General features: G+C 43.2%; 1 long non-coding RNA gene across 2 annotated transcripts in view; it reads right to left on the bottom strand.

Annotated features, from left to right (window-relative positions):
* The window catches only part of LOC118368913 (uncharacterized), a 55,226-nt gene that overhangs the window by 15,310 nt on the left and 12,272 nt on the right, over positions 1-27,644 (bottom strand). Inside the window, exons 1-2 of one of the 2 annotated variants that reach the window (XR_004822447.2) lie at positions 9,204-9,371; positions 2,823-2,881 (exon numbers count right to left, since the gene is read on the bottom strand). This is a non-coding gene — a long non-coding RNA (uncharacterized LOC118368913). Of the gene's footprint in view, positions 1-2,822; positions 2,882-9,203; positions 9,372-27,644 lie in introns of those variants that run through there. The other variant, XR_008086216.1, reaches the window with a different exon arrangement.

The raw sequence follows: 27,644 nt of genomic DNA, 5'->3' as shown, positions 1-27,644 counted from the left end.
CCTCTACCAAAGTACCGTTTGTTTACTTGGTCTCCAGGTGTCAACAAAGCCTTTGTGGACCTGAAGCATCGGGTCACAACAGCACCCATCCTCATCCATCTGGACCAATCCCGTCAATTTGTGGTGGAGACAGCACTCCGTTGTCTGGTTGCCAGTAACCCCAACACCTGGAGTCAGCAACTGGTCTGTGTGGAATATGTCAGGAACACTCTCCCTTGCTTTTGTACGACTCACCTATAGCCTGAAGACATGAAAGACATACATGCAGTGACTATTCTATAAACACCACCTTTTTATACAATTAAGAACAAATTCTTATTTACAACGACAGCATACCTCAGCCAACGCTGGGCCAATTGTGCGCCACTCTATGGGACTCCCAATCATGGCTGGATGTGATACAGCCTGGATTCAAACCAGGTACTAAATTGGTGCCTCTTAAACTGAGATGCAGTGTCTTAGTCCACTGCGCCCCTTGGGAGCCCCAATGTAATAGCTCCCGAGCGCCTACCCCTTCTGAGTGTGGCTCTGCATGTGGGTGTTTGAGTGAGAAAGACATAGGAGAGCCAACCAGTAAAAGCACAGGCCCCTTCATTATTGACGCATTGTGCCAACAACATCAAAGAGCTATTCCAGACTGAGGCCTACCAACAGCCCTAAACATAACTAAAATGTAAGAAAAAAAAAGATGTAATATATAATCGTAGCCTACTCCCTCTCCTGTCTCCACTGTCTCATTCCAAATCCCCTGCAACACACAAATGCACACAAACACGTTCACATTGCTACTTGCTGAAATTTACTGGCATGAACATATCAAACAAATCAAAGTATATTTTATATTTGAGATTCTTCAAAGTAGCAATTTGCCTTGATGGCAGCTTTGCACACTGGAGAGACTTGAAAGGAGAGATTCTCAACACGAAGGTGTCGGTTGTTTTGCTTTACAACACACAGGCTTCAGGAGAGTTGTCTGGAGGCAACCCAGGACAGGGCTGTAAAAATGGCACAACATGCATAGGGATATCATGACCAAACATGGGTCTAAAAAGTATACAAAATCCCTGAGATGTCTTATACACTGAACAAAAATATAAATGCAGCATGTAAAGTGCTTCATTAGCTGAAAAAAAATAACACAGATATGTTCCATACTCACAAAAAGCTTATTTCTCTCAAATGTTGTTCACAAATTTGTTTACATCCCTGTTAGTGTGCATTTCTCCTTTGCCAAGTTAATCCATCCACCTGACAGGTGTGGCATATCAAGAGACTGATTAAGCAGCATGATCATTACACAGGTGCACTTTGTGCTGGGGAAAATGAAAGGCCACTAAAATGTGCAGTTTTGTCACACAACACATGGCAATTGTCATACCCACTGCAGGAATGTCCACCAAAGAGGTTGCCAGAAAGTGTCATTTTAATTGCCCTACCAACGTTGGTTTAGAGAATTTGGCAGTACGTCCAACCAGCCTCAAAACCACGTGTATGGCATCATGTGAGCGAGCGGTTTGCTGATGTCAACGTTGTGAAGTGGCCCATGGTGCTGGTGGGGTTATGGTATGGGCAGGCATAAGCTATGGACAATTAACACAATTCCATTTTATCGATGGCCATTTTAAAGCACAGAGAAACCGTGACGAGATCATGATGCCCGTTGTCGTGCCATTCATCCACCGCCATCACCGCATGTTTCAGCATTATAATAGACAGCCCCATGTCACAAGGATCTGTATACAATTTCTGGAAGCTGAAAATGTCCCAGTTCTTCCATGGCCTGCATGCTCACCAGACATGTCACCAATTGATCATGTTTGGGATACTTTTGATCGTTGTGTACGACAGTGTGTTCCAGTTCCCAGCAACTTCGCCATTGAAGAGGAGTGGGACAACATTCCACAGGCCACAATCAACAGGCTGGTTAACTCTATGTGAAGGAGATGAGGCAAATGGTGGTCACACCAGATACTGACTGGTTTTCTAATCCCCGCCCTTACCTTTTTTTTGTAACTCTGACCAACCAATGTATATCTGTATTTCAAGTCATGTGAAATCCATAGATTAGGGCCTAATGCATTTATTTCAATTGACTGGATTCCTTATCTGAACTGTAACTCAGTAACATCTTGGAAATTTGTTGCATGTTGCGTTTTATTTATTGCGTTTATTTTTGTTCAGTACACTTCAAAACCGTATTCCTTATGATGAAATGTTTGACTGTCTGCTTTGCCATGTACAAATGTGTTATTCAATGCATTTCTATAGGCTATAGCAGTAAAGGACAAGATCAACGTTCCATAAAAATATCAGTATTTATAACATTTTTTCACCATCCTAAAACAATGCCATATGTGAGCTTAGTAGATATTGTGATCTGAGGGCTTAGAACTACCACCCTACCTTAAATTATTGGGCTTAAATTACTGTAATGTTCTATTCTGGAATGCCTAATTTGCATATTATGTACCTAATTTGCATAATACCGGATTTTCATTTCATACATTTTACTTTTATTTGAATAATTTGTGTTCTACATCAGCCCTGGAAATGTCATAAAAATACGACCAACCTATCTTGAGATATTGGACAAAATGTGTTGAATTAAAATAAATCACAGGTGAATTGGTTCCATTATTAAAATGAATTATCTTTGACTTGTCTGTGGCCTTTTTATCTTAGCAATGATAGCAAAGCAATCTCAGCAATGATAAATCCTATCCTCGTGAAATGAAGTGTTCCGTGTTCCCGAGAAGCTATAACTTGGAATACAAAGTATAAAACCAGACCCAAGTTTCATTTTGATATGATATGATGCTTACTGGACTGTATCACTCTTCGGAAGTAGCACAGCAGTCTTCAGTTTTCCTCTACGAATAATCTGAAACAACCAGAAGCCCTGCGTTATACAACAATTACAAAGTATTTCCTAAAAAAAAAAATCTACTTATTTGTGACCAAGTAAACAAATTAGGCCTTTAAAAAACTTGGAAGGCACACTGGCTCCCCAATGTTTTGACATGTGCGTTTGTGAAGTCAAGCTTTCAATCTAAGATGATTTCTCGCCTTCCTTTTTTCCCCTCCCTCCACCTCTCCACCGCCCTTTACTTCCATTAATACCAGTCCAGTTCATAGCTATCACAGACCTGCATTTGCCCTTCCTCCATCTTACACCATGAAGGGGCGAGAAAAAACTGGGAATAAATTAAATTCCAAAAGGAAATGTGTTGCACTGAAAGAGAAAGCTCACTAATTTATTAAAGTCCAACCCTGCATGTAGGATTTCTCTCTGAATTCTGGCTATTTTTGCTAATCAGGCTTCGACCTGCCGTATATTTCTGTCCGTTCTGATTTGGCCAATAATAAATACAGCTTAACTTGCAATTGATCAGGCCTACTTCCACAGTAATACAACAATGGCTAGAGTGTTGGGTAATCAGAACACTGAGTAACTATCATGACAGTTATCAATAAAAAGCACATGTTGCTGGGGTAAGAAATTGTCTGCAGTCCCATTTAATTTGTTACAGCAAATATACCCTTTGACTGCTTACTCATTCCTGGTTCATTAAACCCCACTGATTGGCCGACTGCTTCATTAGGTGATTGGGTTGGGAGGGAGACTGTTTCCCTGTGCACTCTCTCGCTCCTAAAAGGGAGTAAAAACACATCCATCCAACCATCCTTCACTTTAGAGGACAAATCTTGACAGTTGTGCCAAAACAGCAATCAGCAGATTGCCTTACTGCGCTGCCTCTCCTCGCCCAACCCGGGCCCAAGACAATGCTACTGTAGCCAATAAGCAAAGTGACAAACACTCACTCAATTAGAGTATAAGAAGAGGGGGATGGAGCGGAAGGGTAGAGCCAGCTCCATCTGAATTGATGCCAACATTATTACACAGACCTCCCCACTTAGACTGTCTGATCGCTAGCTGATGTGGAGGGAGACACTGGAGGAGATGCTAGCTATACACTGCTACTGCCAGACAGAATAATAAGATGACCGAAAAGATGTTTGGCAAAGTGGGCTTACGGTCAAGATAAAGCATAACATTTTGACCAGATCAGAGGATAGAGACAGAACTATAGAACAGGTTCTGCCCTTTCCGAAATCTATATGTCAGCTTACATTTTAGTCTTTTAGGAGATCTCGTGTAGAGGTAGTTGCAGAGAGTCTAGACACAGCTGAGTCTATAGTTTGTAACGATTCTCATTGGTGGAAGGAGAGGAAGACCAAAATGCAGCGTGGTAAGTGTTTGTCATATTTTACCTGAACAAACTGAACACTACACAAAATAACAAAGAGAAAACGAGGTGAACAAACTCTAAACAGAAATTAAACACCCACAACCAAAATGGGGAAAACGGGCTCCCCAATTATGATTCTCAATCAGAGACAACGAACGACACCTGCCTCTGATTGAGAACCATACTAGGCCAAACGCATAGAAATATAACATAGGTTGGTCAGGGCGTGAGTCTAACAAAGAAATAAAAAATGAACTAAGGTCCGAGAACGTGACAGTACCCCCCCCCCCCAAAGGTGTGGACTCCGGCCGCAAAACCTGAACCTATAGGGGAGGGTCTGGGTGGGCGTCTGTCCGCGGTGGCGGCTCTGGTGCGCGACATGGACCCCACTCCACCATAGTCTTTGCCCGCTTAAGTGATGCCTTTGGAGCGGCGACCCTCGCCGCCGACCTCGGACTGGGGACCATTGCATCGGGCCCCGAATAGATGGGAGACTCCGGCGGTGCTGGGCAAGCGGGAGACTCCGGCAACTCAGGACAGACTGGCGGCTCCGGCAGCTCAGGACAGACGGGTGGCTCCGGAGGGAGGAGACGGAGAGACAGCCTGGTGCGTGGGGCTGCCACAGGACCCACCAGGCTGGGGAGACCTACAGTAGGCCTGGTGCGTGGAGGCGGCACCGGATGGACTAGGCTGTGGGGGAGCACTGGAGCTCTGGTGCATACCACTCGCACCTCTCCCTTAGGCTCAATGCCCACATTCGCCCGGCACAGGGGGAGCGCAGGCATAGGACGCACTGTACTCTCCCAGTGCCCCGGAGACACAGCATGCAGAGCCGGCGCAACACGCCCTGGCTGGATTGTTATTTATTTTACCTTTATTTAACTAGGCAAGTCAGTTAAGAACAAATTCTTATTTTCATTGATGGCCTAGGAACAGTGGGTTAACTGCCTGTTCAGGGGCAGAACGACAGATTTGTACCTTGTCAGCTCGGGGATTTGAACTTGCCATCCTTCCGGTTACTAGCCCAGCGCTCTAACCACTAGGCTACCCTGCCGCCTCACAATCGCATGGCACGCGGAGGGCTGGCCTATAGCGCACCACGCTTTGAAAGCATACTGGCGACACCGTGCGCTTGACCTTATAACACGGTGCCTGACCAGTACTTTGGCTCAGGTCTCCAACCTGCCTCCCCCCCAAAAAAAATGTTTTGGGGCTGCCTCTCGTGCCTGTCACGCTGCCGTGCTACCTCCTCATATTGCCGCCGCTCAACTCTCGCTGCCTCCAGTTCTTCCCTGGGACCCTGTGCCCAGGGTCCCATACCGTCTAAAATCTCCTCCCATGTCCATGAGTCCTCGAACACTGCTGCTCGATACCACGCTGCTTGGTCCTTGGTTGGTGGGTGTTTCTGTAACGCTTCTCATGGTGGAAGGAGAGGAGGACCAAAATGCAGCGTGGTAAGTGTTCATCATATTTTCATTGAACAAACTGAACACTACACAAAATAACAACGAAAATCAAATCTACTATGATGGAAAAATCTTTAATTTGATAGAACACATGTTGACTTCTAGAATCTCCATCAAGCAGACAATGGTGAATCTAATGGCAACGAGAGTCAGAAGAGGTTTAGAAACCTAAAAGACAACTTCGCTGCCAAATATTCCTGAACCATCCGGACAAAATGTAAACCAACCCTGTGCTTAACCCCACCCCTAACCTTATGCCTAACCCTGTCCTTAAAGTTTGTTCAAAAAGGTTTCATGATGTAGCACATTTTCACTTTGGAGCTTGGCCCTATAGGGAACCTTCTTATCAGGATCTCCATTCTGTGTCCCAATTGGCATCCTATTCCTTATGGGCCCTGGTCAAAAGTAATGCACTAAATCAGGTATTCCCAAACTTGCCTGAGTAGCCTCGTTTCACTGTCAAAAATAAAATGAAACCATCTAGTGTTCAGCGAAATAACACCACAATGTCAAATACAGGTAGCCTAGTCAAATAATTAACATCTAATCACATTAACCGTTACTCTCTCGCAGGAAACCTTCACTCTTGTGCAGATATTTAGAAACAAACATGACAATTGAAAAAAATAAGCCACGGGAGTTTGAGCGAGAATTAAGACGACTTTCGAGTAGTAAGACATGTATAAAAGCAGCAGATACCATTAATAAGAGGGGTCTAGAAGCGTCTTATATGGTGAGCTACCGAGTGGCTAGGACAGGCAAGCATCATACTATCGTGGAGGACTTAATTCTTCCTGCTGCCATGGATATGGATGGGACAATGCTGGGGGAAAAGGCCCAAAAAAACTATACAGGCAATGGTTTCATCAAACAACACTGTTTCATGACGCATCAGTGACATGGCAGGAGATGTTTTGAAACAATTACTGTTTCATATACAAACCAATGAATTATATGCGTTACATCTGGATGAGTTAACAGACGTGGCGTGCCTGGCACAGCTCCTGGTATATGTCCGTTACGTTTATTGGGGTCAACTAAGGAAGACACCCTCTTCTGCAAACCACTGGAAACCAGGACAACATGAGGATATTTTTAAAGTACTGGACAGCTTAGTAACATCAAATGGACTTGTGGTCAAGATGTGTTGGTGTCTGTACTGATGGCGCAAAAGCCATGACAGGGAGACATAGTGGAGGGGTAACGCGCATGCAAGCAGTTGCTCCCGACGCCACTTGGGTACACTGCAACATCCACGAGAAGCTCTTGCTGCCAAGGGAATGACTGACAGCTTGAAAGCCGTTTTGGACACTGCAGTGAAAATGGATAAATTTGTTTAACTTGCGTCGAGCAATCCCATATCCGGGAGCGTAATCATAGCCTCAAGCTCATTACCATAACGGAATGTTTCCTATTCATGGAAATCGCAAATGAAATAAATATATTGGCTCACAAGCTTAGCCTTTTGTTAACAACACCGTCATCTCAGATTTTCAAAATATGCTTTTCAACCATAGCTACACAAGAATTTGTGTAAGAGTATTGATAGCTAGCATAGCATTAAGCCTAGCATTCAGCAGGCAACATTTTCACAAAAACAAGAAAAGCATTCAAATAAAATAATTTACATTTGAAGAACTTCATATGTTTTCAATGAGGAGACTGTTAGATAGCAAATGTTCATTTTTTCCAAAAATATTATTTGTGTAGGAGAAATCGCTCCGTTTTGTTCATCACGTTTGGCTAAGAAAAAAAAAAACAAATTCAGTCATTACAACGCAAACTTTTTTCCAAATTAACTCCATAATATCGACAGAAACATGGCAAACGCTGTTTAGAATCAATCCTCAAGGTGTTTTTCACATCTATTCGATGATAAATCATTTGTGGCAGTTTGGTTTCTCCTCTGAACCAAATGGAAAATTACGCAATAATTGACGGAGGACACCAAGCGGGCACCTGGTAAATGTATTCTCTTATGGTCAATCTTCCAATGATATGCCTACAAATACGTCACAATGCTGCAGACACCTTGGGGAAATGACAGAAAGTGTAGGCTCATTCCCGGCGCATTCACAGCCATGTAAGGAGACATTGGAACACAGCGCATTCATAATCTGGGGCACCTCCTGTATGAAATTCCATCTTGGTTTCGCCTGTAGCATTAGTTCTGTGGCACTCACAGACAATATCTTTGCAGTTTTGGAAACGTCAGAGTGTTTTCTTTCCAAAGCTGACAATTATATGCATAGTCGAGCATCTTTTCCTGACAAAATATCTTGTTTAAAAAGGGAACGTTTTTTATCCAACAATTAAAAGAGCGCCCCCTATATCAAAGAAGGTAAGCAAGGCCACATACAGAAGTGTGCTGGTTATCAAGGGGCAAAGCATTGACACTTTAAAAAAAAAAAAACATTTTGGGAGAGGCGAGCTAAACGTTATCTTTAGTGACCACAATTTTCACTTGTCTGACAACTTGCATGATGACGAGTTTCTCACATGACTGGTCTACCTGGGTGATGTTTTTTTTTTTTATCTAGGATGCGAGACAAAATTGAGGCTATGATTAAGAGGTTAGAGCTCTTTTCTGTCTGCATTAGCAAGGACAACACACATGCCTTTCCATAATTGTATGATTTTTGTGTACAAATGAACTCAATCTCACGGACAATGTCAAATGTGATATAGAGAAGCACCTGAGTGAGCTGGGTGCACAATTACGTAAGTACTTTCCCGAAACGGACAACACAAACAACTGGATTCGTTATCCCTTTCATGCCCTGCCTCAAGTCCACTGACCTATATCTGAACAAGAGAGCCTTGTTGAAATTGCAACAAGCGGTTCTGTGAAAAATTGAAATGTATCAGAAACCACTGACAGATTTCTGGATTGGGCTGAACTCAGATTTTCTTGCCTCAGCAAATCGCGCTGTTAAAACACTGATGCCCTTTGCAACTGATGCCCGTTTCCCCAAAAAAACAACATATGGAAAAGTGTTGGGTGTATGTGTATTCAACCCCTTTGCTATGAAGCCTCTAAATAAGATCTGGTGCAACCAATTACCTTCAGAAGTCACAATTAGTTAGTTTACACACAGGTGGACTTTAAGTGTCACATGATCTGTCACATGATCTCACTATATATACACACCTGTTCTGAAAGGGCCCAGATTCTGCAACACCACTAAGCAAGGGGCACCATCAAGCAAGTGGCACCACAAACACCAAGGAGCTCTCCAAACAAGTCAGGGAGAAGTACAGATCAGGGTTGGGTATAAAACAATATCCAAAACAGGAGTGGTTGCATGCCGACAAACTCTAATTTCTCCTGAAGTGTGCTCTTGGATTTGAAAGGAATGGACTGTTATATGAAAACTTCCTCTAGGATGCCCATGCCTACACCAATCCAATGCTTTTACATTTGCTGGAATTAGTGAACAAGTGCAAACTTCAGATAGGAGAGATTATTGGTGTAGTTTCCACAAACCTCTTCCCAAATGTCGGAGCGCAGGGATGATTCCAGAGTTTCCCACTTGGAATTACGAGATTGAAGTTTGTATTTTTACAAGTTTCCAACATGTCATGAATGCGGCATAAGTCCATGGTTAAACGCCTGAGCAGTAAGAGGGAGAGAAGAGGGAAGAGAGAGGGAGGAGAGAGTAGGAAAGGAGGAAGGAAAAGAGGGATGAGTTAGCAGTGAAGGAGGGAAAAGGAACGAGGGAAGAAAAATCACATCGCTCATGGCTTTAAGTGGACAGTTGGAGTCAGTTGGAGTGGCTGACGCAACAGAGCAACAGAGGGGGCTGCACTTTGCAGATTGCCTTACTTAGCGTCCTCATAGATTTAATAGGCGCTTTTTTAATTAATTAAATTGGACTAAGCCGTAAAACAGCTGTGACAGCTATTGATCGCCCCCAGAGAGCTCTCTCCCCCTCTCTTCCTTATTCCAAGAAATTATTTTGGGAATGAGCAGAGAAAGAAAAGCACTTAGATGGGACCGGGCATTTGTCTGGGTGATTAATAAAGGAGGGAGGGAGAACAGGGGGGGGGGGGCAGGGGAGTGGCCCATCCATCTGGGAGTAAGAGCTAAATCAACTTCAACCACTTTCTTCGGTACTGTAACAGACCCATTAGGGAGATTCCTCCATCGTACCACCACCATGGCTGAAACCTGCCCCTAAACTTTGCCCCTGATGTAATTACAACCCCAGAAATAGAACATCCAGAAAGACTCGGGATGGGAATGGGAATGTCTGTTCCATTCATTCTATTTCTATGATCACTTCAAAATGCCTGGAATCAAATGCCAAGTCACTAAACCAGTAATTTCTGGATTTGAATTGATTCCACCCATATTAAAACACTCAAAGGATGTGTCTCAGATGCAGTTGTCATGTGTCAGTGCTGCTGCAAACTGCAACAGAAGAAACATGCCAAAAGAGATATCTTGACATCATTGATAGTCATGGTCTATGAACACGGTCTTGTTTTCAAAACACAACTACATGAATGTAGATGCTACCATGATTACAGATAGTCCTGAATTAATATTGAATAACGAGTGAGAAAGGTACAGATTCACAAATATCATACCCAGCAAAAATGCTAACCTCCCCTGTTATTGTAATGGTAAGAGGTTAGCATATCTTGGGAGTATGAATATGATGCGTCTCTATAACATTCTCCCTTATAATTATTCAGGATTCATTCAGGATCATCCATAATGATGGCATCCACATTAATGTAGAACTATTTAGAAACATTCTATTCTTATTTACAATAAAAGTGAATACAAAATTACACAATACATTATTTACCATGGGCACAAAATCATCTGAAACACAACCAAAACAAACAGCAAATGCATCCAACTGTCACGCCCTGACCTTAGAGATCCTTTTTATGTCTCCATTTGGTTTGGTCAGGGTTTGATTTGGGGTGGGTATTCTATGTTCCATTATTTGTATTTCTATGTTTTGGCCGGTAAGGTTCTCAATCAGGGACAGCTGTCTATCGTTGTCTCTGATTGAGAACCATACTTAGGTAGCCCTTTTCCCACATGTCTTTGTGGGAAGTTGACTTTGTTTATGGCACATAGCGTTTAGTGGCACGGTTTGTTTTGTAGTGTTTATTGTTTTGTTCGTCGTTTTTTCTAAATAAAATAATATGTACGATCACCACGCTGCACCTTGGTCCAGTTCTTTCAACAAGTCCGTAGAGTCACAAGCTTGACAAAGTCATTGTTTGCTATTTTTTTATGTAACTTTTTACTACATTAACACACATAAGTGTATAAGTCCCAATACTTTTTGTCCCCTAAAATGGGCACACTATGTACATGAAGTGCTGTAATTTCTGAACAGTTTACCCAAGATAGAAAATATCCAAAAATTAAAAGCTGACGGTCTGTAATTGAAACTGTATTTATGGGGGAGATAAACATTTTCTCCCCAATTGGTAGTTACAGTCTTGTCCCATCACAGCAACTCGCGTACGTACTCAGGAGAGGCGAACATTGAGAGACATATTTCACGACCTTGCCAAGCCACACTGCTTCTTGACACATTACCCACTTAACCCGCAAGTCAGCCGCACCAATGTGTCAGAGGAAACACCGTACAACTGTCGACCGAAGTCAGCGTGCATGTGCCTGGCCCCCCACAAATAGTCGCTAGAGCGCGATGGGACGAGGATATATTGGTCGGCCAGACCCTCCCCTAACGCGGACAACGCTAGGCCAATTGTGAATCGCCTCATGAGTCTCCATGTCATGGCCATCTGTGAGACAGCCTGGGATCGAGATTAGCTTTAATATTGCAGATAGATTGTGGCTACTATTAGTGTAATTGTCTGCATAGTTTCCAATCCCCCATATATTTTGGGGGTAAATATAAAGTACATAAAATGCATTCGGAAAGTATTCAGCCTTTTCCACATTTTGTTACGTTACAACCTTATTCTAAAATTGATTAAATACATTTTTTTCCTCAATCTACACACAATACCCCATAATGACATGTAAAAGTATTAAAAATATAAAACGAAAATGTATTTTTACTATTTTCTACATTGTAGAATAACAGTGAAGAAACTAATCTAATGAAAAACTATGACATAACACATGATGTATTAAAATATTTTTTACATTTGTATTTATTATGGATCCCCATTAGCTGCTGCCAAGTCAGTAAGGAAGTTTTTCCAATTTTAAAAACATTACAATACATTCAAAGATTTCACAACACGCTGTGTGCACTCAGGCCCCTACTCTACAACTACCACATATCTACAGTACTAAATCCATGTGAACGTATGTATAAGGAGCATGTTATCATGTGTGTATGCATGTGTCTGTACCCATGTTTGTTGCTTCACAGTACCCGCTGTTCAATACGTATTTTTTTTCTCCCCCAATCGGTTTCATAAATCTGATTTTACTGCTTGCATCAGTTGCTTGATGTGGGTGGAATAGAGTTCCATGTAGTCATGGTTCTACTTAGTACTGTGCGCCTCCCATGATCTGTTCTGGACTTGGGGACTGTGAAGAGACCTCTTGTGGTATGTCTTGTGGGGTATTTTTTATTTTTTTTACATTCACCTTTATTTAACCAGGTAGGCCAGTTGAGAACAAGTTCTCATTTACAACTGTGACCTGGCCAAGACAAAGCAAAGCAGTACGACACAAAACAACAGAGTTATATGTGGGATAAACAAAAGTCCAGCAATAACACAATAGAATAATCTATATACAGTGTGTGCAAATGGAGTAAGGAGGTAAGGCAATAAATAGGCCATAGTAGCAAAGTAATTACAATTTAGCAAATGAACACTGGAGTGATAGATGTGCAGATGATGATGTGCAAGTAGAAATACTGGTGTGCAAAAGAGCAAAAAAAAATAAATAAAAACAATATAGGGATGAGGTAGGTGGTTGGATGGGCTATTTACAGATGGCCTGTGTACAGCTGAAGCGATCGGTTACCTGCTCAGATAGCTGATGCTTAAAGTTAGTGAGGGAGATATGTCTCCAACTTCAGCAATTTTTACAATTCATTCATTGGCAGCAGAGAACTGGAAAGAAGGCGACCAAATGAGGTGTTGGCTTTGGGGATGAACAGTGAGACATAACTGCTGGAGGGCGTGCAACGGGTGGGTGTTGTTATGGTGACCAGTGAGCTGAGATAAGGCGGCGCTTTACCAAGCAATGACTTAGATGACCTGGAGCCAGTGGGTCTGGAGACGAATATGTAGCGAGGGCCAGCCGACGAGAGCATACAGGACGCAGTGGTGGATGGTATATGGGGCTTTGGTGACAAAAAGGATGGCACTGTGATAGACTGCATCCAGTTTGCTGAGTAGTGTTGGGAGGCTATTTTGTAAATGACATCACTGTTGAGAATCGGTAGGATAGTCAGTTTTACGAGGGTATGTTTGGCAGCGTGGGTGAAGGAGGCTGTTGCGAAATAGGAAGCAGATTCTAGATGACATATTAGATTGGAGATGCTTAATGTGAGTCTGGAAGGAGAGTTTACAGTCTAGCCAGACACCTAGGTATTTGTAGTTGTCCAGATGTTCTAAGTCAGAATCGTCCAGAGTAGTGATGCAAGTCGGGCGGGCGGGTAGCGATCGGTTGAAGAGCATTAATTTAGTTTTACTAGTGTTTAAGAGCAGTTGGAGGCCACGGAAGGAGTGTTGTATGGCATTGAAGCTCATTTGGTGGTATCAAATCAAATGTATTTATAAATCCTTCTTACATCAGCTGATATCCCAAAGAAACACTGTGGCTAGGAAAAACTCCCTAGAAAGGCCAGAACCTAGGAAGAAACCTAGAGAGGAACCAGGCTATGAGGGGTGGCCAGTCCTTTTCTGGCTGTGCCGGGTGGAGATGATAACAGAACATGGCCAAGATGTTCATAGGTGACCACCAGGGTGAAATAATAATCACAGTGGATGTTGAGGGTGAAATAGATCAGCACCTCAGGAGTAAATGTCAGTTGGCTTTTCATAGCTGATCATTCAGAGTATCTCTACCGCTCCTGATGTCTCTAGAGAGTTGCAAACAGCAGGTCTGGGACAGGTTGCAAGTCCGGTGAACAGGTCAGGATTCCATAGCCACAGGCAGAACAGTTGACACTGGAGGTGCAGTATGGCCACGTGGACTGGGGACAGCAAGGAGACAGGAGAAATACTCCAGACATAACAGACTGGCCCTTGCCCCCCCGACACATGAACTACTGCAGCATAAATACTGGAGGTGGGTCGGGAGACACTGTGGCCCCATCCGACAATACCCCCAGACAGGGCCAAATAGGCAGGATATAACCCCACCCACTTTGCCAAATTACAGCCCCCACACCACTAGAGGGATATCGTCAACCACCAACTTACCATCCTGAGACAAGGCCGAGTATAGCCCACAAAGATCTCCACCACGGCACAACTCGAGGGGTGGCGACAACCTAGACAGGAAGTTCACGTCAATGACTCAACCCACTCAAGTGACGCACCCCTCCCAGGTACGGCATGGAAGAGCACCAGGAAGCCAGTAACTCAGCCCCTGCAACAGGGTTAGAGGCAGAGAATCCCAGTCGAGAGAGGGGAACCGGCCAGGCAGAGACAGCAAGGGCGGTTCGTTGCTCCAGTGCCTTTCTGTTCACCTTTTTACTACTGGGCCAGACTACACTCAATCATAGGACCTGCTAAAGAGAGGAGTCTTCAATAAAGACTTAAAGGTTGAGACCGAGTCTGCATCTCTCATATGGGTAGGCAGACCATTCCATGAAAATGGAGCTCTACAGGATAGAGCCCTGCCTCCAGCTGTTTGTTTAGAAATTCTAGGGACAGTAAGGAGGCCTGCATCTTGTGGCTTGCATCTTGTACATGTAGGTAGTAGCGTACATGTAGGTATGTACAGCAGGACCAAATCGGAAAGATAGGTAGGAGCAAGCCCATGTAATGTTTTGTAGGTTAGCAGTAAAACCTTGAAATCAGTCCTTACCTTAACAGCAAGCCAGTGTAGAGAGGCTAGCACTGGAGTAATATGATCAAATCTTTTGGTTCTCGCCAAGATTCTAGCAGCCGTGTTTAGCACTAACTGAAGTTTATTTAGTGCTTTATCCAGGTAGCCAGAAAGTAGAGCATTGCAGTAGTCTAACCTAGAAGTGACAAAAGGTTTGTTAAGTGTCTAAAGGGCCAGATGTATACAGAATGGTGTCGTCTGCGTAGAGGTGCATCAAGGAACCACCTGCAGCAAGAGCGACATTGTTGATATATACAGAGAAAAGAGTCGGCCCGGGGATTGAATCCTGTGGTACCCCCATAGAGACTGCCAGAGGTCCGGACAACAGGCCCTCTGATTTGGCACACTGAACTCTGAGAAGTGGTTGGTGAACCAGGCGAGCCAGTCATTTGAGAAACCAAGGCTGATGAGTCTGCCGATAAGAATACGGTGATTGACAGTGGAAAGCCTAGGCCAGGTCGATGAAGACGGCTACACAGTACTGTCGATGGTGGTTATGATATCGTTTAGGTGAGGTGCACCCATGACCAGGTCGGAAACTGAATTGCACAGCGGAGAGGGTACGGTGGGATTCGAAATGATCAGTGATCTGTTTGTTAACTTGACTTTTGAAGACTTTAGGAAGGCAGGGCAGGATGGATATAGCACTGTCTAACAGTTTGGGTCTAGAGTGTCACCCACTTTGATGAGGTGGATGACCGCGGCAGCTTTCCAATCTTTAGGATTCTCGGACGATACGAAAGAGAGGTTGAACAGGCTAGTAATAGGGGTTGCAACAATGGTGGTAGATAATTTTAGAAAGAGAGGGTCCAGATTGTCTAGCCCTGCTGATTTATACGGGTCCAGGTTTTGCAGTTCTTTCAGAACATCTGCTATCTGGATTTGGGTGAACGAGAAGCTGGGGAGGATAGGGCAAGTAGCTGCGGGGGGTGCGGAGCTGTTGGCCATGGTTGGGGTAGCCAGGAGGAAAGCATTGCCAGCCGTAAATTCTCGATTATCGTGGTGACAGTTTTTCCTAATCTCAGTGCAGTGGGCAGCTGGAAGGAGGTGCTCTTATTCTCCATGGACTTTACATTGTCCAAAAAGTTGTAGTTAGAGCTACAGGATGCACATTTCTGCTTGAAAAAGCTAGCTTTTGCTTTCCTGACTGTGGGTATTGGTTCCTGACTTCCCTGAAAATGTGCAAATGTGCAAATCGCAGGGACTATTCAATGCTAGTGCAGTACACCACGGGATCTTTCTGTGCTGGTCAAGGGCAGTCAAGTCTGGGGTGAACCAAGGGCTATATCTGTTCTTCGTTCTCTATTTTTTTCTGGGGCATGCTTATTTAAGATGGTGAGGAAAGCACTTTTAAAGAGCAACCAAGCATCCTCTACTGACGGGATGAGGTCAATATCCTTCCAGGATAAATAGGCCAGGTCCATTAGACAGGCCTGATCGCTGAATTGTTTTAGGGAGCGTTTGACAGTGATGAGGGGTGGAGATGGGGATGGTATTCTCTGTGTTAGGTTTGCACATTTTCCTTGATGGCCAAAAAGCTCAATTTTAGTCTCATCTGACCAGAGTACCTTCTTCCATATGTTTGGGGAGTGTCCCGCATGACTGTTGATTTAATTTATTTTTACAATGCCTTTTTTTCCTGCCACTCTTCCGTAAAGCCCAGCTTTGTGGAGTGTACGACTTAAAGTGCTCCAATACTCCAATCTCCGCTGTGGAGCTTTCCAGCTCCTTCTGAGTTATTATTGATCTATTTGTTTCTTCTCTGATTAATGCCCTCCTTGCCTGGTCAGTGAGTTTGTTGGGTGGCCCGCTCTTGGCAGGTTTGTTATGGTGCTAAATTCATTCCATTTTTTAATAATGGATTTAATTGTGCTCCTTTGGATGTTCAAAGTTTCTGATCTTTTTTTATAACCCATCCCTGACCTGTTTGGAGAGCTCTTTGGTCTTTATGGTGCTGCTTGCTTGGTGGTGCCCCTTGCTTAGTGGTGTTGTAGACTCTGGGGCTTTTCAGAACAGGTGTATATATACTGAGATCATGTGACACTTAAATAAAGTCCACCTGTGTGCAATCTAACTAACTACGTGACTTTTGAAAGTAATTGTTTGCACCAGATCTTATTTAGGGGCTTCATTACAAAGGGGGTGAATACATACAATGGGGCAAAAAAGTATTAAGTCAGCCACCAATTGTGCAAGTTCTCCCACTTAAAAAGATGAGGCCTGTAATTTGCATCATAGGTACACTTCAACTATGACAGATGTAAAGCCATAACACATACGTTTTTCCAGCAGCAAACTATGATCGATAGTGTCAAAAGTACTGAAGTCTAACAAGACTGCCCCCACAATCATTGTATCAATTTCTCTCAGCCAATCATCAGTTATTTGTGTAAGTGCTTCGCTATAAGCGTGTTGGATGTCTGTTGTCAATTTGTTTACTGTGAAATAGCATTGTATCTGGTCAAACACTATTTTTTCCAAAAGTATACTAAGGGTTGGTAACAGGCTGATTGGTCACCTATTTGAGTCAGTAAAGGGGGCTTCACTATTCTTGGGTAGTGGAATTACTTTAGCTTCCCTCCAGGCCAGAGGGCACACACTTTATAGCAGGCTTAAATTGAAGATGTTGCAAATAGGAGTGGCAATTTCATCTGCTATTATCCTCAGTCATTTTCCATCCAGATTTCCATGCCCCGGTGGCTTGTCATTGTTGATAGACAATTCTCACCTCTTCCACACTGACTTTACGGAATTCAACAGTACAATTGTCTTTCATAATTTGGTCCGATATACTTGGATGTGTAGAGGCAGCGTTTGTTGCTGACATGTCATCCCTAAGTCTACTAATCTTGCCAATGAAAAAGTCATTAAAGTAGTTGGCAATATCAGTGGGCTTTGTGATGAATGAGCCATCTGATTCAATGAATGCCTAGTTGGCTTTTTTCCCCACATTTAATTTAAGGTGCTCCAAAGCGTATTATCATTATTTATCTTTGTTTCATGGTATAGTTTATTTTTATTTAGTTTAGTCACCTGATTTTATTTGCAGTACGTTTGCTAATCAGTTGGGCTTCCAGACTTATTTGCGATACCTTTTGCCTCATGCCTCGCAACCATACAATTTTTTAAATTCCTCATCATCCAAGGGGATTTAACAGTTTTTACAGTCATTTTCTTAATGGGTGTGTGCTTATTAGTAACTGGAATAAGCTATTTCATAAATGTGTCAAGCGCAGCGTCTTGTAGCTCCTCATTACACACCACAAAATGTCTTTACATCATCAACATATAAGCAGTAATCACTAACTTAGAGACTAAAATCACTGGCCACTTAAATAAATGGATCACTAGTCACTTTTAACAATGCCACTTCAATAATATTAACATATCTTACATTACTCATCTCATATGTACAGTATAATTGTCCTCCAATATTCCACCCGCTAAAACCTCCCCTCATCCCAGTTACTGGCTGACCGTCCCTGTACACATAGATCCTAGGGGCTTTAAGAGATAGGGCCCATCCTTTAAGAGCACATGGTGCCAAACGACAGTACAGAATTAGATCCGCAGCCAACATCATTTTGAACGCCCTTGCCTCGGTTGTACTGAATCTAGTTATACATCTTAATTTATTCCCACAATTGATGAATAATATAAGCAAATCTACAAAGGATTGTTATCCATAACAAGGGCCTGTAGTAACACACACGCACGCACACACGCACGCATATAGAGTTTGGTTGTTTAAGAAAGCATGCCAAATTAACCAATATCTAGTCGTAGCTGATTTAGCTTAGATACCCCCCTACCTCCCAACACCCACACATGCTGGGCCCCCGTTGTGACACATCTGCCCAAGCACCTCTGCCCAAGCACTGTATATTATATATGATATTACACAGAACAAAAAGTTGCTGCAGGGGGTGCTGAGATGTTGGCCAGGGTAGGGGTAGCCAGGTGGAAAGTTACGAGAACTTATCTTTTACGTATACAGAAACACCACCACCCTTAGATGTATGATCTGCATGAAAAAAATGATTAACAAAAAAAAGTATTTATGCATATTGGGTTTGAGTGGGAAAGGTCCATTTCAGACGGGGTCAAACTTTTCCGACCCGTGAAGACCTGAGAAATTCTAATTTCCTAGTCTTCTAAGCCTCTGGCCTAGTAGCCATCTGTTTTATTCTTTATCTTCAAACTCTCAAGATTTATGCCTAGAATAATGTATTCCGTTAATGACCTGAATGAGGTCACCACTGATTGAGGCCAAAATTACAGACCATGTAACCTACAATTAGCAAAATAGAAATCAATTGATTGAAATATATCAAGCGCATACTGAAAGTATTCAGACCCCTTGACTTTTTCCACATTTTGTTACGTTACAGCCTTATTCTAAAATTGAGTTATTTTGTGTAAAAAGTGATGTGGAAGGGCAAATAGTCATCTAACGACACAAGTACTTTTTCTAATTAATGCTTTTTTTTTAACCTTTATTTAACTAGACAAGTCAGTTAAGAACAAATACTTACAATGACAGCCTACTGGGGAACAGTGGGTTAACTGCCTTGTTCAGGGGCAGAATTACATACAGTATATTTACCTTGTCAGCTCAGGGATTTGATTCAACAACCTTCTGATAAATGGCCCAACAGTCTAACCACTAGGCTACCTGCCTACCCAGATGATCACTGTTGGAAAGGGAAAAAAGACTAAGCAATACAAGTCAAGAGTGAGGGAAAAACAGAGAGAGAGAAGGATGAGAGAATAATGAGGCCTGAGAACCAGATATTTCTGATTTACACACACCCTCTGTCCCCTTTTCACATCCCCCTGGTCTGTCTGCAGCAGCTGCTGATGCCATGCTCTGTGCACGTCTGTCATAATTGGATGGCACGTTTACACGTCTTCGCAGTGAGGTCCTCCGAGACCCATGGGCACCAGAAGCATACCAAACAACCAGGAATGGTGTATGTGTGGTGTGCATGTATGTGCACAATGACGCAGTGAGCGCTGTTCATTAGCATTAGCACACTAGCTCATTAGGGGACGTGACGGTGAGGCGGGCAGGCTGACTGAACCTCTCAGCAAGAGAGCTCTGGGGGACACTACTGTCACCACCAGGACACACACTGCTTGCAGCTGCTTCATCAGGACATGGGCTGTTTACGTTGCTGTAGGCAATTGTTTATAGTTGGTGTCAAACCAAATGAATATGTGCCGGAATCTGGTGTAGAGGTAGTGCTGCCAGACCACACAATCCTCTATACCACATGGGTTCAAACCCTCCCTGCGCCTTTATGTCTATATTCCTCTACCCATCTTTCCCTCTCATTCATGATTGTCTATCTCAAAGATAAAAATGTATTAACTTCTTCAATGACAATGGATCTATTGAAAAAAAGGTAGGCTATATAACATAGGCAATGCTTGACTGAACTTCTCTGCTGTAAAAGGTGCATAGAATGTCCATTATGGATCCAATGCAAATGCATATTAAAAAGTTTAACTGCACTGCAGAGTCGGGGAAAACATTTGTTTCAAAGTGGATGGAACTGCACTGCCACCATCAGAGGCATATTTCAGAAATGTATTTCATTATTTTAGGGACATTTTCAAAACAGAATGACTACAACTGTAGATAAATTATAATGTGCAAATACTTATGGTCAGTTTTAGTTAGTTTTATTCCCCCAGTGATTGTCCTCAAGTGTGACAACATAACAGACGATCAGAGATGAGTGTCTCTAATAAATCAACGTAATATATATATGTATATATTTTTTACATACACACACACAACCATTCAAAAGTTTGTGGTCACTTAAAAATGTTCTTATTTTTGAAAGAAAAGTCCATTGAAATAACATCAAATTCATCAGAAATACCATGTAGACATTGTTAAAATGTAAATGACTTTTGTTGCTGGAAACGGCTGATTATTAATGGAATATCTACATAGGTGTTTTTATTATTTTATTTTATTTCACCTTTATTTAACCAGGTAGGCTAGTTGAGAACAAGTTCTCATTTGCAACTGCGACCTGGCCAAGATAACGCATAGCAGTGTGAACAGACAACAGAGTTACACATGGAGTAAACAATTAACAAGTCAATAACACAGTAGAAAAAAAAGTCTATATACATTGTGTGCAAAAGGCATGAGGTAGGCGAATAATTACAATTTTGCAGATTAACACTGGAGTGATAAATGATCAGATGGTCATGTACAGGTAGAGATATTGGTGTGCAAAAGAGCAGAAAAGTAAATAAATAAAAACAGTATGGGTGGGCTATTTACCAATAGACTATGTACAGCTGCAGCGATCGGTTAGCTGCTCAGATAGCTGATGTTTGAAGTTGGTGAGGGAGATAAGTCTCCAACTTCAGCGATTTTTGCAATTCGTTCCAGTCACAGGCAGCAGAGTACTGGAACGAAAGGCGGCCAAATGAGGTGTTGGCTTTAGGGATGATCAGTGAGATACACCTGCTGGAGCGCGAGCTACGGATGGGTGTTGCCATCGTGACCAGTGAACTGAGATAAGGCGGAGCTTTACCGAGCATGGACTTGTAGATGACCTGGAGCCAGTGGGTCTGGCGACGAATATGTAGCGAGGGCCAGCCGACTAGAGCATACAAGTCGCAGTGGTGGGTGGTATAAGGTGCTTTAGTGACAAAACTGATGGCACTGTGATAAACTGCATTCAGTTTGCTGAGTAGAGTGTTGGAAGCAATTTTGTAGATGACATCGCCGAAGTCTAGGATCGGTAGGATAGTCAGTTTTACTAGGGTAAGCTTGGCGGCGTGAGTGAAGGAGGCTTTGTTGCGGAATAGAAAGCCGACTCTTGATTTGATTTTCGATTGGAGATGTTTGATATGAGTCTGGAAGGAGAGTTTGCAGTCTAGCCAGACACCTAGGTACTTATAGATGTCCACATATTCAAGGTCGGAACCATCCAGTGTGGTGATGCTAGTCGGGCATGCGGGTGCAGGCAGCGATCGGTTGAAAAGCATGCATTTGGTTTTACTAGCGTTTAAGAGCAGTTGGAGGCCACGGAAGGAGTGTTGTGTGGCATTGAAGCTCGTTTGGAGGTTAGATAGCACAGTGTCCAATGACGGGCCGAAAGTATATAGAATGGTGTCGTTTGCGTAGAGGTGGATCAGGGAATCGCCCGCAGCAAGAGCAACATCATTGATATATACAGAGAAAAGAGTCGGCCCGAGAATTGAACCCTGTGGCACCCCCATAGAGACTGCCAGAGGACCGGACAGCATGCCCTCCGATTTGACACACTGAACTCTGTCTGCAAAGTAATTGGTGAACCAGGCAAGGCAGTCATCCGAAAACCGAGGCTACTGAGTCTGCCGATAAGAATCTGGTGATTGACAGAGTCGAAAGCCTTGGCAAGGTCGATGAAGATGGCTGCACAGTACTTTCTTTTATCGATGGCGGTTATGATATCGTTTAGTACCTTGAGTGTGGCTGAGGTGCACCCGTGACCGGCTCGAAACCAGATTGCACAGCGGAGAAGGTACGGTGGGATTCGAGATGGTCAGTGACCTGTTTGTTGACTTGGCTTTCGAAGACCTTAGATAGGCAGGGCAGATATAAGTCTGTACCAGTTTGGGTCCAGGGTGTCTCCCCCTTTCCAATCCTTGGGGGATCTCAGACGATATGAAAGAGAGGTTGAACAGGCTGGTAATAGGGGTTGCGACAATGGCGGCGGATAGTTTCAGAAATAGAGGGTCCAGATTGTCAAGCCCAGCTGATTTGTACGGGTCCAGGTTTTGCAGCTCTTTCAGAACATTTGCTATCTGGATTTGGGTAAAGGAGAACCTGGAGAGGCTTGGGCGAGTAGCTGGGGGGGGCGGAGCTGTTGGCCGAGGTTGGAGTAGCCAGGAGGAAGGCATGGCCAGCCGTTGAGAAATGCTTGTCGAAGTTTTCGATAATCATGGGCTTATCAGTGGTGACCGTGTTACCTAGCCTCAGTGCAGTGGGCAGCTGGGAGGAGGTGCTTTTGTTCTCCATGGACTTTACAGTGTCCCAGAACTTTTTGGAGTTCGAGATACAGGATGTAAATTTCTGCTTGAAGAAGCTGGCCTTTGCTTTCCTGACTGACTGCGTGTATTGGTTCCTGACTTCCGTGAACAGTTGCATATTGCGGGGACTATTCGATGCTATTGCAGTCCGCCACAGGATGTTTTTGTGCTGGTCGAGGGCAGTCAAGGGCTATATCTGTTCTTAGTTCTGCATTTTTTGAACGGAGCATGCTTATCTAAAATGGTGAGGAAGTTACTTTTAAAGAATGACCAGGCATCCTCTACTGACGGGATGAGGTCAATATCCTTCCAGGATACCCGGGCCAGGTCAATTAGAAAGGCCTGCTCGCAGAAGTGCTTTAGGGAGCGTTTGACAGTGATGAGGGGTGGTCGTTTGACTGCGGATCCGTAGCGGATACAGGCAATGAGGCAGTGATCGCTGAGATCCTGGTTGAAGACAGCGGAGGTGTATTTGGAGGGCCAGTTGGTCAGGATGACGTCTATGAGGGTGCCCTTGTTTACAGATTTAGGGTTGTACCTGGTGGGTTGTGTGAGATTGAGGGCATCTAGCTTAGATTGTAGGACTACCGGGGTGTTAAGCATATCCCAGTTTAGGTCACCTAACAGACAAACTCTGAAGCTAGATGGGGGTCGATCAATTCACAGATGGTGTCCAGGGCACAGCTGGGAGCTGAGGGGGGTCGGTAGCAGGCGGCAACAATGAGATACTTATTTCTGGAGAGAGTCATTTTTTAAATTAGTAGTTCGAACTGTTTGGGTATGGACCTGGAAAGTATGACATTACTTTGCAGGCTCTCTCTGCAGTAGACTGCAACTCCTCCCCCTTTGGCAGTTCCATCTTGACAGAAAATGTTATAGTTGGGTATGGAAATCTCTGAATTTTTGGTGGCCTTCCTGAGCCAGGATTCAGACACGGCAAGGACATCAGGGTTAGCAGAATGTGCTAAAGCAGTGAGTAAAACAAACTTCGGGAAGAGGCTTCTGATGTTGACATGCATGAAACCAAGCATTTTTCGATCACAGAAGTCAACAAATGAGGGTGCCTGGGTTTACCTCCACATCACCCGCGGAACAGAGGAGTAGTATGAGGGTGCAGCTAAAGGCTATCAAAACTGGTCGCCTGGAGCGTTGGGGACAAAGAATAAAAGGAGCAGATTTCTGGGAATGGTAGAATATATTCAGGGCATAATGCGCAGACAGGGGTATGGTGGGGTGCGGGTACAGCGGAGGTGAGCCCAGGCACTGGGTGATGATAAGAGAGGTTGTATCTGCTGGTTGTAATGGGTGAAGTCACCGCATGTGTCGGAGGTGGGACAAATGAGGTATCACGGGTATGAAGAGTGGAACTAGGGGCTCCATTGTAAACTAAAACAATGATAACTAACCTGAACAACAGTATACAAGGCATATTGACATTTGAGAGAGACATGCAGCGAGGCATACAGTAATCGCAGGTGTTGATTGGGAGAGCTAGCTAAAACAGTAGGTGAGACAACAGCTAATCAGCTAGCACAACAACAGCAGGTAAAATGGCGTTGACTAGGCAGAGAGGGTCGGATTAACTACACAGAGCCTGAGTGCGGCTGGGGCCGACAGATAAAAACATAATCACGGTACTCCATTCTGTTTGTTTAATGGACAGTACAGCAGGCATCAGCTATGTAGCCAAGTGATCAGTGTCCAGGGGGCAGCGGTAGATGGGACAGGGAAGCTAGACTGGCGAGTATTATTATTTAAAAAACTGGCTGGCTGAGCAGAAGTTAAAAGCCGCAAGCAGTGGCTAAAAATGACTAAATAGCTTGTAGCTAGTTAGCTGGTTAGCTTCTGAAGGTTCTTGAAAGTGTTCTAAAAATTTAAAATAATAGCGATTCCGTATCACATTGGGTGAGGCAGGTTACCGGAAGGTATAATTGAATTAAAAATCAAAAAGAGATTGAAAATAAATATGGGTCCAGTGAGTAGTTGGGCTGGTTGGGGATGCGGCGATTGACAGTTAGCAGGCCAGTGCTAACAAGCTAACAATTAGTAGGCCGGGGCTAAACAAGCTTGCAGTTAGTAGACCGGGGCTAAACAAGCTTGCAGTTAGTAGACCGGGGCTAAACAAGCTTGCAGTTAGTAGACCGGGGCTAAACAAGCTTGCAGTTAGTAGACCGGGGCTAAACAAGCTTGCAGTTAGTAGACCGGGGCTAAACAAGCTTGCAGTTAGTAGACCGGGGCAGGATAGCAGTTAGCAGGCCGAATTAGCAAGCAAGCAGATAGCAAGGGCTAGAAAGTTAGCCTTTGGGGGACGTCGATGTTGTGTATAGAGGCCCATTATCAGTAACCATCCCTCCTGTGATCCAATGGCACATTGTGTGAGCTAATCCAAGTTTATCATTCTAAAAGACTAATTGATCATTAGAAAACCCTTTTGCAATTATTGCTTTGATAAAGATGACATGTGAAGTTAGTTGTCTAAAATTGGATTTGAGTAAAACCTAGACCTTGCTCTTAACTTGGTACGCCCAGAGAATTGCCCTAAAGGCAGTTACGCCCACTTCTTATACGGGGGGATAATACCTGTGAGTAAAGAATTTACAGATAAGACTAAGTGACCCCAGCTGCAGCCAAGATCTAGAAAGTCAACAAACCTAAAACGCAAGTTTGAAGACAAAGAAATATTTTTCCACCAAAGCTACGGATAAGTAGCTGTGTCTAAGCGGGTGAATTCAATTGGAACCACCTAGCCTCCATCTCCCATCGATTAGTGGTATCTACAATGTCTCATTCCTAAGTTGTGAGCTCTGAGCTACAGAGCTGTCTGTCCTCAGAAGAGCCCTTCCAGAACAAGGGTGGGGGAACAGACTCCTAAGCCAAAAGGACCCTGACATCGGGAGGACGACCAGAGAGGTGCACTGGAGAAGTGAGTCATTGAGCAGCCTGAACGGTCCACGCTGAGAATCCACAGAGAACTTCCCCACATAATTACATCATTACATTCTCACCCATAAGAGCGGCAGTTGGGGCAGGGCTAGGGTTAGAATAGCATAGCTGACAAATTCACCCAAATGTATATTTCTCTCGTGTACTTTCTTTTCTCCCTCTCTTTGAAATCCCCATTTTGGGTAACACGCGCCATAGTGTATTGGCCCGTTATACTAAGTTCTAATCAATAGCCTATAATGTGTTTTGTCTATGTGTATCTTATCATTTTATCTTTCTAGTAAATAAATATTCAACTAAGATTGGTGTGGTACGAACTCATTGGTGAGACCCGGGTCCGTGCAGATTGACGGACTATACGACGTTCAGAACGAGATTGTAGAGGTAACTGATTAATTAGAGGCTGTTGTAAAATCGATATTCTTTGAGTTAATTTGGGAATTAGAAACTCAATAAAAACTAGTTTTCCCATGGTGCCCCAGGTTAATGAGTTAATAATGAATTTACTTATTAACAGTTAATCACGCAATTAGAAACTTTTAAATCATTCGATGAACAACAGTCGTCACATTAACTAATACAACGTCACGTCTACTTTCTTGTTACACGTCATAGCTCATCTTATTCACCAGATTTTGTACTGTATGAAGTTCAAAATGCTATTGAGAGCATGTGTCCTAATGCAGAACTGTTTGGATTACTACCCACTTTCTGCATATGCTTTCTATAGAACAAGAGTCATTTCAATGAAGCATAGTAGATGCTGAATAGGAAACAGAAGTGGTAGAAGTAGACAGTTCAAATAATACAAGTTTGTACAAAAATAGTTATATCGAGACCATGTGAAAAATGTGTATTAAACGGTAGTCTTTTTTTAATCTTTAGTAGACATGGATGATCAAGATAGTGCTCTTGCATAATTTTTATATTATGAGCTGCCAAACTCATGTGGACATCAGTCAGTGCTGAATTCTCTTAAGACATTGGGTGTGGAAGAGCTGGAAGAAATGAGTATGTCCAGGAGGCAGATCTTCCCCATGTCCTGAGGCCAGTAGAAGCAAGGAAGCTTATAGCCCAAGTGAACGCTAAATATGAGTGTATCAGTTTATAACGTAAAGAACTCGTGATAACTGTCATTAAAACATGGTATTGTCAATATGTAAAATGTGTTAAGCATGGTGAGAAAATTAGAACACGGTACACAGCTTGATTCCCAGCCTCTTATTTTTATCCAAGGTGAAAAGGATAGTACTGAAAGGAATGATCCAACACCCAGAAGTGTGTCTGGTCATCCCCAAACACCCCACAGCAAGGATTGCTACTTTTTTTAATACATAAGAAAATGCTAAACGGGCTATACATTTACTGTGTAAAAAGTGCATATACACCCAAAACTTAAATGGGCTCTATGATTATGACGATATGATTGACAAGAAAATATTTTCAAGGTGGGTGTCAAGTCAGGTAATATTTGTCGAATTCAAATAGTTCAAATCATAACTTTTGGAAAGCTTTTCGAGCTATACTACCAATGATTTCAATTTACACAGACATTAGAAAGGTCTCATCTTGGCTCAGTTTCTCAGACTCTGATTTAGCCTAGTTTAGCCCTCCTATTCATGGTGTCAAAAATGTAGTTTTATGGCTTTTATCAAATGTTTTATGTCATAATAATCATTATTTAAGCAAGCAGACATTTTGTAGCAAGATGTAGATGTTACAATGGGAGTTGTTTGGATTAGAAACTCAGTGATGATAATGTATGTGGTGTCAGGGAGTAAAATATGGAGTTAAGAGAGCACCAAATGTGTTTGTGCGCATTCTCTAGCCCCAGTAGACGGACAGCAGTGGACTGGCACTTCAGTTTTGTAATTCCTTGGAATCTAATGCCATCTGAGGTTACAAGAAAGCTGGAGAACAAGG

This window comes from Oncorhynchus keta, chromosome 3, assembly GCF_023373465.1.
Source record: "Oncorhynchus keta strain PuntledgeMale-10-30-2019 chromosome 3, Oket_V2, whole genome shotgun sequence".
Lineage (NCBI taxonomy): Eukaryota > Metazoa > Chordata > Actinopteri > Salmoniformes > Salmonidae > Oncorhynchus > Oncorhynchus keta.
Note: the sequence above shows the minus strand (reverse complement) of the source record. Positions and strands in the feature narration are given on the sequence as shown.